Below are 14,597 nucleotides of genomic sequence, written 5' to 3'. Positions count from 1 at the left end.
GGAACTACGTCAAAGGAGACAACACTAAACTTGACTAAAACGGTAAGCAAAATTTTTTTCCCATCAGTCTCATTACTTTATTGTCGCACATCGTATATCATAACATGTCGAGTTATTTAAAATCATTCCTAACAGCTAAGAGTGTCTTTAATCACAGTGACTATGTTGCAGTTACATATGGTTTCGCCGAGGTAGAAGTTTAAAGTAATCGCCGCCCACTGACAATGTTTTGAAAAAAGTCTGAGTGCTATTGCTGAGTGCCAGTGCTGGGCAGCTGTTGGCAGTCTGCAGTCAGCAGGCAGTTTGGTGTCGCGTGAGGAATGTAGCCGGGTTGAGAGTACTTACGGGCCGGCGATGTTTGGTTAGAGTCGCTAATTTGTTTGGTCTATGACTTTTCTCGCTGCGTTATTTCAGTTTGAAATAATAGAAATCGTATCGTGGCACGCAGAATATTAATTAATTGTAGTTTCAAAGTACACTGAAGTGACAAAACTCAGGGAAAGCCTCCTGACATCATGTCAGACCTTCTCTTGCCTGGCGTAGTGCAGCAATTCGACGTGGTATAGACTCAGCAGGTCGGTTGAAGTCCCATGCAGAAATATTGAACCATCCTTAATTGCGAATGTGTTGCTGGTACAGGATTTTGGCAAGAAACTTAATTCTCAATTATGTCCCATAAATGTCCGATAGGATTCTTGTCAGGCAGTCATTTGCTTGAATTGTCCGGGATGTTCTTCAAACCAGTCACGAACAATTGTGGCCCGTTGACATGGCGCACTGTCATCCATAAAAATTGCATCGTTGTTCAGGACCATGATGTCTATGAGTGGCTGAAAATGGTCTCCAAGTAACTGAACATCCAGAGGACACAGTCCATTCCATGTAAACGAAGCACAAACCATTATGGAGCCACCACTAGCTTGTACGGTGCCTTATTGACAACTTGGGTCCATGATATCGTGGGATCTGCGCCCTACCATCAGCTCTTACCAACTGAAATCGGGGCTTATCTGACAGCCTCACGGTTGTCTATTTGTCTACGGTCCAACCGAAATGGGCGCGAGTCCTGGGTGTCATAGCCCATTAACGCCAAACTTCACTGCACTGTCCTAACAGGCAAGTGCGTCGTATGCCCCACATTTATTTCTGCTGTTATTTAACACAGTATTTCTTGGCTGTTAGCACTGCCAACTCTACGCAAATGCCGCTCCTCTCGGTGGTTAAGTGAAGGCCGTCTGCCATTGCGTTGTCCGTGGTGAGAGGCAACGCGTGAAATTTGGTATTCTCAAACACCATTGACACTATGGACCTCGGAATATTGAATTCTGTTTCTCAAAATAGAGGAACGTGAAGGGTGGAAGAACAGACGTACCTCTCTCGGTTAATTTTCAACACAACTTTCATTTACGTTTTCTTTGTTCAGCCAGTTTTTGCGCCCTCTCCACCTTTGAAGATTGGCTATCTCTCCACCCCCTTGGTTCAGCAATGCGTCCAAAATGAAAGACATGTATCGCCGAGAAAATTTGTCATTCAGGACACAGAGATTTTCGACAGAGAATTCTTCCCACAGTAGAAATTGCTGAGTGTTGGGTCTCGTGGGTGAGGGTTTATCAAATAGCATCCGTCAATATAAGTGAACTTCCAGTTCAAAACCACACTTAGAGAGTCAAAAGAGAAGAGTACAGGAGCACCATTTACATCCTCGTCTTAAACTAGTTGTGCAACCATTGAGGTCAAATGATTTCGAATCCAGAGCACAGTTCTGTTGATGAACTGTGTTTTAATAAGACTCGGCGTCGTCGCTTTTGACGAGTTGCTGCGAGCGGAAGTTGTTGCAATACCCTATAAGTACTTGAAGTAAACAAAAAACCGAAATATTAGAATCGAGTTATTAGTTTCTCATCTCGAAGTACTCAGCCTAGGATTCTCTACCATCGGTATAATTTTGACCAGAGGCCTTTTGGGGCTGCATGTATGTTTTTATAGTAAGCTGTTAACATACCTGTACGACGTGTGCCCGGACACGTCTGGTTTTCTGCTCCAGCGGCTTTGGGAATGCAGTGAATAGATGGGGATGGCGCACTTAACAGCAATTATATGTTATTCATTCGATAAGGATCGTTCAAAAAGAAACGAGACGGAGGCATGACTACAGAAACCAGCACCTGTATGTTAGAAGTATTGACCTTGGCTGTTGAGACACTTATCCCACTGTGACACAAGGCGGTGAATGGCAGTCTCATAAAATTACCGGGGCTGCGATGTTAAGCAGTTCGGCACATGCAGCTGGACGTCGTCGTCCTAGGTGAATCGTTTACCCTCAGAGCCTTTTTAAGGGGACCAAAAATGGCGTAATCACAAGTAGAGAGGTCCGGACTGTATGGAGGGTGGCCGAGAACCTCCCATTTGAATTTCTGCAAGAGTTCCGCCAACGTGTCGGACGTATGACGCTTGGCATTGTCGTGGAGCAGAATGACGCCAAGGGTGGGATTGCCTGGTCGATTTGATTTGATGGCTTGGCGAAGGGTGATCAAGGTTTTCAAGTAGCGCTGGGCGTTCACTGTTGTCCCGTGCTGCAGGGAGTGAATAAGAAGGGGGCTATCTGGGCCAAAGAAGAACGTTAGCATAACCTTTTCTACACTTGTGTGGATGGCCTTGGCTTTTTTTGGTGGTGGTGGTGGCCCTGGATACTTCCACAGGAGACTTTGTTGTTCTGATTCTGGTTCGAAGTGATGATACCATAACTCATATCCAGCCACCACTTGTGCCAGGAACGCATTTCTTTCCCGAACATAGCGCTGCAGGTGAGCAAGACAATGGACTATTCTACATGCTTTCTGGTATGGTTGAAGGCTGAGGGGTACCCATTGGTCACCCACTTTGCGTATGTGCAGTCGTTCCTTCATGATGGTGTGAACACTTGTGACATTCAGTCGGACAGCGGCGGCTATGGCTTTCACTGTCACTCGGCGGTCCGGGGTAATGAGTGTATCTACCAGTTGGACGATGTCATCAGTAATGCAGTGTGGTGCTGCAGATCGTGCATTATCAGCTAACGACACCTGTCCTTCCCTGAAGCGCTTATGCCATTCCTTGACCCTTGCAAGGGACATGCAGTGTTTGCTGTACACTTGTGACATTCGTCGATGAATATTCGTTCCTTCTACTCCTTCTGCTGCAGCGTGGAAGTTCACAGCACGCCGCTAGAGGGCACTCGTGACTATACAGAGCTAGCAGCAGCCTGGTTTCACAAGCCACGAGGTGTGGTTCCGACCAGAACGTGTGCCACGATTTTACCCTCCTGACACCGGTTTGAGCATTACAGACTCAGGCTCGTTTCTTTTTGAACGCCCCTTATATTTCCACTCGAGATCGTCATTTAATGTGTTATTGGTCATTTTGACAAAATATTATGTGACACAGTTTCATCCGAAAAATGCATCACAAGAGCAAAATTTTTGTCATGTACGTTGTGGTGAATCCTTGTGATATGTTAGAATTGTGTGCGGGACTGGGACTCGAATCCAGATTCCAGTTTTCTAACAGCCTGTCACTCCCAATTGCGCTATCTGCGGAACATCGTGATTAACACAAGGTTTGAAGCTGTAACTTCTTTCTCTCCGTGCTGTACAAGCTGTGGAGAGTCTCTCCTGCTAGGCTGCAGGAATGGAACCTCAGAGAGAAAAGATACAGTGAGAGTGTTACACAGGTGACGTTTCCTGGAGATACTTATTCTACCTCACGTCTTCTGTTTTCTTTTTCTTTGCTGATTAACTCGTACATGCTGTTTTCTTCTTTTAATGCTGCCGACTTCAAGGCCTGCATGTTCATGCTCATTACAGGAGTACAGAAATCCTTCTACAATAGCAGCATATGTCATCAACTGACAGAGAGCTTGAGGAAAATGCTATCCATTTACCAAGAAGCTGGTGAACGTGGAAAACAGTTTGTTGAAGCTGTCTACTAGAAGGTGATATATCGTGGACGTAGATTACTGCATCTATGTAAGGCGTCGGTAACAAGTAGCGCTGAAAAAAAAGAAAAAAAAAGAAAAAGAAATAAACGCTTGTTGTTGCCTTGCAAAAGTCCCTATCTGTTCACTCAGGTATCGAGACGTGGCTGCACGATCCGTTACAGCTATGCGGATAAGATGTTTGTCATGTCGACTGCTAGTGATACGAGGCCGTTGGGATCCAGCACGGCGTTCCGTATTACCCTCCTGAACCCACCAAACTCATATTCTGCTGACACTCATTGGATCTCGAGCAACGCGAGCAGCAATGTCGCGATACGATAAACCGCAATCGCGATAGGCTGCAATCCGACCTTTATCAAAGTCGGAAACGTGATGGTACGCATTTCTTCTCCTTACACGAGGCATCACAACAACGTTTCACCAGGCAACGCCAGTCAACTGCTGTTTGTGTATGAGAAATCGGCTAGAAACTTTCCTCATGTCAGCACGTTGTAGGTGTCGCCACCGGCGCCAACCTTGTGTGAATGCTCTGAAAAGCTAATCATTTGCATAACATAGCATCTTCTTCCTGTCGGTTAAATTTCGCGTCTGTAGCACGTCATCTTAGTGGTGTAGCAATTTTAATGGCCAGTAGTGTAATATTAAACAGGTGGTCATGATGTTTTGGCTCATCGTTGCACTTCATCTACATTTTTGCTGTACCATGCCCTAGATAAAAAACCATAATTCACTTTAAGTCTGCAGGCGTTCGTGGCCGCTGTCACTGAAGGTAAAATCTTCGTACGTTGTGGGAGATAAATGTTATGAGTACAAAGACATTAGATTAAGAAACAATAAGCTGGACCATCTTGCCGGAATTTATGGCTGTAGTGTTTTGGAAGCAAAGAAGAAAAAAGAATTTAGCGAGAACATTCCATCGCGAACGTGGAAAACTGCAACAGTCAAAGAAACGTGGTACGAGGGATGATCAGCAACTAAGGATACAAGGCCGATATACCTGGAGTTTCGTCTGCTACAGAGAAATTAATGGGCTGTGGTAATTCAGCTGCTGCAACTGGGGTTCACCTGTCCGCCACTTACAGCAATGATTGTAGGTAAACAGAAAGGGCGGCTCGTTCGGAAAAGTAGCGGGTAAAAGGCCGATGATTCGCTTCAGACGAGGAGGTGAAACGCTTAGCGACAACGTAGCAGAACAGGCCAGCTTAGGATTTTTACCAGGAGGGTATATTCAAACTCATCGCACCAAGCGACAAGTATCTAAACCAACATGGAGACTATGTCGAAAAATAACCTAATGTATGTAATATCAGTTGGCTGTGTTGCTTGTATGAAATAAAACGTACACGTTTCAATGCAGGCTTTGTAATTTTAATTTCTGATTATCCCTCGAACATCACCTAAGCAAGAAGAAAAATGCGGAACAGTCCATCTGCTGACCATAGATATCATTGCATTATTCGTAATATGTGAAAACTGCATGGCTCCATGTACATAGAGGCAAGTGTTTTGAGTTCTGCAGTTTCTACTTATTACAAAGCAGCCTCCGGACTGAAGCACACAACGGCGACACCAGTATGAATACTGTAATGATATTCATGGTCTGCAGATGTGCTATGGCTAAAATCAGTTGCCTAGAATTACTAAAGAGAGATTATGGCAGCAATAAACAAATAAGAAAACAGAAATGAAGTATGCCATTCTTCATTGCTCAGTATGATGTCTCTACTCACATGGCAGAAGAACTTGAAGAGAATTCTGCTCTTGGAGAGCTGACTGATTTTTTTTTTTAATTTGAGACAGCATCATCATGAATTTAATAAATTCAAATATGCTACAATGTAATTTGAATAATATAAAAATTAGAAACTATACATGTACTGCATTTCAGAATGAATACTTGCTCTGTTCGTGATGTTTCGATATCAGGAGTTTATTATCTGCAAGCAACGATTTCGAACGACCGTACTGTCTTAGTAATCCGCACTAAACTATGCTGAGCACATATTATAGTGCTTTGTAGTTGTGGGATAATTCGTGAAATACTTGGTTCTGGAAATCCGGAGCATGTTCAGCAATGAAGGATGGCTATCATGTGAAGGTAAATAACTCAAAGTCGTTAACGGTCTCACATCAGCCGGTGCTGGCTCATGATACTTGGTGTCCGATTTGCTTGTCGTTGGCATGATTTTATGCAACAAGCACTTTATGTCTTCTAAATTCATTCATGTTTCATTGCCACTCACCAACTTCCAAAAAAAAAAAATAATTGAGAGATTCTTGGTCATCAAGAAGTAGTTATATTCTACACCACGTTGGTTTCCTTACTTTTCTTCAAGCTTACGACCAAGAACAAAACTGATGCCACTGTCTGTATTGTTTTGGTGGCGCTTCTATAGAATTGAGTGAGGGGCGTGCTTGAAACACAGGCAACTCGCAGCATACGGCACCAGACAAGAGAAGCTTCTTAGTATGGTTTCATGTCGCGCACTGAAAGTTGCAACATCTGGCTCCATGTAGCATGCAACTTGAGGCAATGTATCGCCTGGTGTTGCCTTGGTGGAATTCAGCCTTAAGGCACTAATTATACCGACATGACCACCAAGCGATATCACTGAACCACTAAACGAAATCATCCACTGCTCTTCTTCAGTGCAGGGCTTGTTTTTTGTAAGAACAGCGCAACGAATAAACATCGTGCCAATGACGTCCTCACAACACAGTAGTGAGAGAACAGGCAGCACGCAACTGTTAATAGACAACCTTGACTCGGTGTTCGAAGTTCTTAATTTAGCGTTCAGTTTAGCGAGACAGCATGAGAAGTGCGCCATGCGTATGTAAATTGCCCGTCTTACGCTTGTTTGACGAGCAATTGATAACTCCGTGTCTGAGAGCGACCAATTTACAGTGGCGGACTGAGCCCTGCGAAGTACCACGCAGCGCCATGACGAAGAAAGTTTCACCATAGCGTTCAGAAACATTCGCACAAAATTAAAGCAATGTGTGGTCATATGCAGTAGCAAATGTAAGAATGAAATGTGAAATTATAATTTAATGTGTGACAGATCAATGGATACGAACTAGGAGAGAGAGAAAGATTACATAGACTGTAAGTACTAAAAGTAAAGAAGCCTACACGGAAAGAAGGGCTTAACTCAAAATTTGACAAAACTGAGCTATTCGTATAACTGTAAAACTCGTAAGACAGACTTTCAGTTGCGTCAAGTGACCTGAATGTAATGGTTTAATCTCAGAGTTATAGCTAGATAAAAACATGGTATACAGTGAGAAAACGGGTCAAGACCATCCAAAACACGGACAGAACGACTGATGTCCTGCAAGGTGTGAATTTCTCAGCTTCATTGATTATTTTATCTGGTTTTATAGAAATTTCGGTGTTGACGTTATTAAATGCAATACTATTGTTGACTTTTCTTTTGTGCGGTCGAAGAGGGTGATTTTTCCAAGCATAGAGCAGACTTGAGCTTACCTTCTTTGATTTGCGGTGTGGTGGAATTGAATTTCGTATATAGGTCAGTTGCGGTCTATTTTTCGATTCATTCCGGAATATCTTGAATTAACCAGCAGTGGTAAGTCTAGAAAAAGACAAAGCTGTGGTAGACAATCTGAGTATCTAAAAAACTAAGGACTAAGTCAACTAAATAAGAGGGTACTGTAAATGCGAGAAGAATTACATTGATATGCTAATTGATGCAGAGAAATCTAGCCCCATATCTCATTTCACTCCCCCCATGAACCATGGACCTTGCCGTTGGTGGGGGGGCTTGCGTGCCTCAGCGATACAGATGGCCGTACCGTAGGTGCAACCACAACGGAGGGGTATCTGTTGAGAGGTCAGACAAACATGTGGTTCCTGAAGAGGGGCAGCAGCCTTTTCAGTAGTTGCAGGGGCAACAGTCTGGATGATTGACTGATCTGGCCTTGTAACATTAACCAAAACGGCCTTGCTGTGCTGGTACTGCGAACGGCTGAAAGCAAGGGGAAACTACAGCCGTAATTTTTCCCGAGGACATGCAGCTTTACTGTATGATTAAATGATGATGGTGTCCTCTTGCGTAAAATATTCCGGAGGTAAAATAGTCCCCCATCCGGATCTCCGGGCGGGGACTACAAAGGAGGACGTCGTTATCTGGAGAAAGAAAACTGGTGTTCTACGGATCGGAGCGTGGAATGTCAGATCCCTTAATCGGGCAGGTAGGTTAGAAAATTTAAAAAGGGAAATGGATAGGTTAAAGTTAGATATAGTGGGAATTAGTGAAGTTCGGTGGCAGGAGGAACAAGACTTTTGGTCAGGTGATTACAGGGTTATAAATACAAAATCAAATAGGGGTAATGCAGGAGTAGGTTTAATAATGAATAAAAAAAATAGGAGTGCGGGTTAGCTACTACAAACAGCATAGTGAACGCATAATTGTGGCCAAGATAGACACAAAGCCCATGCCTACTACAGTAGTACAAGTTTATATGCCAACTAGCTCCGCAGATGATGAAGAAATAGATGGAATGTATGACGAGATAAAAGAAACTATTCAGGTAGTGAAGGGAGACGAAAATTTAATAGTCATGGGTGACTGGAATTCGTCAGTAGGAAAAGGGAGAGAAGGAAACATAGTAGGTGAATATGGATTGGGGGGAAGGAATGAAAGAGGAAGCCGCCTTGTAGAATTTTGCACAGAGCATAACTTAATCATAGCTAACACTTGGTTCAAGAATCATAAAAGAAGGTTGTACACCTGGAAGAATCCTGGAGATACTAAAAGGTATCAGATAGATTATATAATGGTAAGACAGAGATTTAGGAACCAGGTTTTAAATTGTAAGGCATTTCCTGGGGCAGATGTGGTTTCTGACCACAATCTATTGGTTATGAACTGCAGATTGAAACTGAAGAAACTGCAAAAAGGTGGGAATTTAAGGAGATGGGACCTGGATAAACTGAAAGAACCAGAGGTTGTAGAGAGTTTCAGGGAGAGCATAAGGGAACAATTGACAGGAATGGGGGAAAGAAATACAGTAGAAGATGAATGGGTAGCTCTGAGGCATGAAGTAGTGAAGGCAGCAGACGATCAAGTAGGTAAAGAGACGAGGGCTAATAGAAATCCTTGGGTAACAGAAGAAATATTGAATTTAATTGATGAAAGGAGAAAATATAAAAATGCAGTAAATGAAGTAGGCAAAAAGGAATACAAACGTCTCAAAAATGATATCGACAGGAAGTGCAAAATGGCTAAGCAGGGATGGCTAGAGGACAAATGTAAGGATGTAGAGGCTTGTCTCACTAGGGGTAAGATAGATACTGCCTACAGGAAAATCAAAGAGACCTTCGGAGAGAAGAGATCCACTTTTATGAATATCAAGAGCTCAGATGGCAACCCAGTTCTACACAAAGAAGGGAAAGCAGAAAGGTGGAAGGAGTATATAGAGGGTTTATACAAGGGCGATGTACTTGAGGACAATATTATAGGAATGGAAGAGAATGTAGATGAAGACGAAATGGGAGATAAGATACTGCGTTAAGAGTTTGACAGAGCACTGAAAGACCTGAGTCGAAACAAGGCCGCGGGAGTAGACAACATTCCATTAGAACTACTGATGGCCTCGGGAGAGCCAGTCATGACAAAACTCTACCATCTGGTGAGCACGATGTATGAGACAGGCGAAACACTCTCAGACTTCAAGAAGAATATAATAATTCCAATCCCAAAGAAAGCAGGTGTTGACAGATGTGAAAATTACCGAACTATCAGTTTAATAAGTCACAGCTGCAAAATACTAACGCGAATTCTTTACAGACGAATGGAAAAACTGGTAGAAGCGGACTTCGGGGAAGATCAGTTTGGATTCCGTAGAAATGTTGGAACACGTGAGGCAATACTGACCTTACGACTTATCTTAGAAGAAAGATTAAAAAAGGCAAACCTACGTTTCTAGCATTTGTAGACTTAGAGAAAGCTTTTGACAATGTTAACTGGAATACTCTCTTTCAAATTCTGAAGGTGGCAGGGGTAAAATACAGGGAGCGAAAGGCTATTTACAATTTGTACAGAAATCAGATGGCAGTTATAAGAGTCGAGGGGCATGAAAGGGAAGCAATGGTTGGGAAAGGAGTGAGACAGGGCTGTAGCCTCTCCCCGATGTTATTCAATCTGTATATTGAGCAAGCAGTAAAGGAAACAAAAGAAAAATTCGGAGTAGGTATTAAAATTCATGGAGAAGAAGTAAAAACTTTGAGGTTCGCCGATGACATTGTAATTCTGTCAGAGACAGCAAAGGACTTGGAAGAGCAGTTGAACGGAATGGACAGTGTCTTGAAAGGAGGATATACACTCCTGGAAATTGAAATAAGAACACCGTGAATTCATTGTCCCAGGAAGGGGAAACTTTATTGACACATTCCTGGGGTCAGATACATCACATGATCACACTGACAGAACCACAGGCACATAGAACAGGCAACAGAGCATGCACAATGTCGGCACTAGTACAGTGTATATCCACCTTTCGCAGCAATGCAGGCTGCTATTCTCCCATGGAGACGATCGTAGAGATGCTGGATGTAGTCCTGTGGAACGGCTTGCCATGCCATTTCCACCTGGCGCCTCAGTTGGACCAGCGCTCGTGCTGGACGTGCAGACCGCGTGAGACGACGCTTCATCCAGTCCCAAACATGCTCAATGGGGGACAGATCCGGAGATCTTGCTGGCCAGGGTAGTTGACTTACACCTTCTAGAGCACGTTGGGTGGCACAGGATACATGCGGACGTGCATTGTCCTGTTGGAACAGCAAGTTCCCTTGCCGGTCTAGGAATGGTAGAACGATGGGTTCGATGACGGTTTTGATGTACCGTGCACTATTCAGTGTCCCCTCGACGATCACCAGTGGTGTACGGCCAGTGTAGGTGATCGCTCCCCACACCATGATGCCGGGTGTTGGCCCTGTGTGCCTCGGTCGTATGCAGTCCTGATTGTGGCGCTCACCTGCACGGCGCCAAACACGCATACGACCATCATTGGCACCAAGGCAGAAGCGACTCTCATCGCTGAAGACGACACGTCTCCATTCGTCCCTCCATTCACGCCTGTCGCGACACCACTGGAGGCGGGCTGCACGATGTTGGGGCGTGAGCGGAAGACGGCCTAACGGTTTGCGGGACCGTAGCCCAGCTTCATGGAGACGGTTGCGAATGATCCTCGCCGATACCCCAGGAGCAACAGTGTCCCTAATTTGCTGGGAAGTGGCGGTGCGGTCCCCTACGGCACTGCGTAGGATCCTACGGTCTTGGCGTGCATCCGTGCGTCACTGCGGTCCGGTGCCAGGTCGACGGGCACGTGAACCTTCCGCCGACCACTGGCGACAACATCGATGTACTGTGGAGACCTCACGCCCCACGTGTTGAGCAATTCGGCGGTACGTCCACCCGGCCTCCTGCATGCCCACTATACGCCCTCGCTCAAAGTCCGTCAACTGCACATACGGTTCACGTCCACGCTGTCGCGGCATGCTACCAGTGTTAAAGACTGCGATGGAGCTCCGTATGCCACGGCAAACTGGCTGACACTGACGGCGGCGGTGCACAAATGCTGCGCAGCTAGCGCCATTCGACGGCCAACACCGTGGTTCCTGGTGTGTCCGCTGTGCCGTGCGTGTGATCATTGCTTGTACAGCCCTCTCGCAGTGTCCGGAGCAAGTATGGTGGGTCTGACACACCGGTGTCAATGTGTTCTTTTTTCCATTTCCAGGAGTGTGAGATGAACATCAACAAAAGCAAAACGAGGATAATGGAATGTAGTCAAATTAAGTCGGGTGATGCTGAGGGAATTAGATTAGGAAATGAGACACTTAAAGTAGTAAAGGAGTTTTGCTATTTAGGGAGTAAAATAACTGATGATGGTCGAAGTAGAGAGGATATAAAATGTAGACTGGCAATGGCAAGGAAAGCGTTTCTCAAGAAGAGAAATTTGTTAACATCGAGTATAGATTTAAGTGTCAGGAAGTCGTTTCTGACAGTATTTGTATAGAGTGTAGCCATGTATGGAAGTGAAACATGGACGATAACTAGTTTGGAGAAGAAGAGAATAGAAGCTTTCGAAATGTGGTGCTACAGAAAAATGCTGAAGATAAGGTGGGTAGATCACGTAACTAATGAGGAGGTATTGAGTAGGATTGGGGAGAAGAGAAGTTTGTGGCACAACTTGACTAGAAGAAGGGATCGGTTGGTAGGACATGTTTTGAGGCATCAAGGGATCACAAATGTAGCATTGGAGGGCACCGTGGAGGATAAAAATCGTAGAGGGAGACCAAGAGATGAATACACTAAGCAGATTCAGAAGGATGTAGGTGGCAGTAGGTACTGGGAGATGAAGAAGCTTGCACAGGATAGAGTAGCATGGAGAGCTGCATCAAACCAGTCTCAGGACTGAAGACCACAACAACAACATCTCATTTCAGTCTACTGAAGGACTGGAATGAGCAAAGTTGTCACCGAACAGAACTGATCTCTACTGATAACATTCAACGCTGGAGGCGTCGCCGAGATGAGACAGTAGCTACTTTTCAGGATTGTGCATTTCATTGTAAGGTAAGGGTAATGAGCGGTAATGCTGTGGCAGAAATGACTACTTGTCAAAAGGCATTTATATGCCTTTTCAAGGAAATATTAGAAACTATTAGGGCTCCTTAAAAATGAAGGCACGACTCAAGTTGACAAACGAGGGAAACACAGAAACAAAGCTCATAAAGTTTCAGCAGACACAGAGCAATACATCTTCAGTTACATCATTAATATAACACAGAAAATGTATTTTCTTTAAGAATTAACTATAAATAAAATGTTTAAGATTTTTCAAGAGACATCTCCTACATATTCGGCATTATTTGATACCTACAGCAAAATATTTAACACAAAATTTACTCACTCTTTAGGTTTCCCTCAAACTGATACACGCAGTACTTGCGTTTCAAAGCTCTAGAGGCACAACTCACATATGCAGTGGATGGAAGTGAAAGATCAGAAATTCAAAATAATATTAAGAAGATTAAATGTGAATTGTATCGCCGAAAAGCTGATCCATTCTATCAGCAAAAACGATACTCTCGAGAGGGAAGCAGAAATTTTACGAGTACAACAACTGAATTCATATTTATGGATACCCAATGGAATATTCCATGTCGAAACATCAGCACCATCTGTTATAAGCGTCATCTTTCTCTGTACATACATCGATTCTTAGACAAATATGCAGTATTTTATGTTTATCATGAAGCAATAGGGAAGAAAGGTTCAAATGAAGTAGTTTCTTTGCTGCATCATTATGTCACTACTAGCCTGAATTCAGACGTTAAAAAGTTGGAAACCGCACAAAGTGGCCGCGTGTTTTCAGGCGTCATGTCAGGGACTGCGCGGCCCCTCCCACCGGAGGTTCGAGTCCTCCCTTGGGCATGGATGTGTGTGTTGTTCTTAGCATAACATAGTTTATGTAGTGTGTAAGTCTAGGGACCGATGAGCTAAGCAGTTTGGTCCTTTAGAAATTCACACACATTTGAACATTTTTGAAAAGTTGGAAATCTTTTGCGGATCATGTGGGGGTAAAAAAAACTACAACCTTTTGAGGTTCAATACCAACTAGACCATCATGCAAAGCGTTTTGAATCTACAAGTATTTGTATGACATTCCCAGTTACAAAACATTTATATTTAGAAAGCGACAGAGGTTTGACCCTAACCAGACGTAAAACACAAGCTGAGTTTCCGAAGGACTAAATGGACATAATTTGAGATGCACATGTGAAACCCACCCTTTTAACATTGTTAAAGTTGATGGTTCAGTGATAGGTGAGAGGATTGATTTCTTGCAACCAAGATACCGACTAAAATGCCCATTTTCATGTCGAATTATTTAGGTAGGACGTCATCATCGAAGGCTTAACACATGTCGTGATACTTATAATGGAACATGTATCACATCAGTTATCACTGCTCCTGCAGGACGAATAGTAGAGAAACCAGATCTTGCAGACATAGAGCTTTTCTTCCCAGCATCCTGTGATGAGGATAATCTATTAAAGAATTTAGTCACAAATAATTTAATTAAAATAGATCGTATCATTTTCTGAAACAGCAGTTCCTACTTTCTAATAACAAACCTCTTGAGATACCATGCTGGGAGTCATGTGTCCAATGTTTCAGGACCCATACCCATTGCCAAAGAAAAGTATCGTGATCTGCAGGAACTGAAGGGGTTCTGTTATGCAGAGGTTCAAGAGTACTTTACGAACATCCTTTTCTGGCAGTGAATCTATTGCTTTACCAATCCCATTATGAATTACGTGTTTTGTTATAAGCGGAAAGTAAAATATGAAGATTGCGGTGTATAAAAACCGTGATTAATCCTGAATGACTGAACTTCTGTTGCATTAACTATATTTTTATTGTATATGTTGTAATCACAGACTGAAAGATTATTGGAAGTAATACACAAGCTTATTTAATAAATATACAAAAGCTAACCCACCAAAGTGTCACATTTACTTAGTAATCATTATCATATGCTCAAGTTGATTAAAAAAAGAACAAAAAAATTTAGAAACAATATTATTCTGAAA

This window comes from Schistocerca piceifrons, chromosome 5 (assembly GCF_021461385.2).
Source record: "Schistocerca piceifrons isolate TAMUIC-IGC-003096 chromosome 5, iqSchPice1.1, whole genome shotgun sequence".
NCBI classification, from domain to species: domain Eukaryota; kingdom Metazoa; phylum Arthropoda; class Insecta; order Orthoptera; family Acrididae; genus Schistocerca; species Schistocerca piceifrons.
This window is presented reverse-complemented; position numbering follows the sequence as displayed.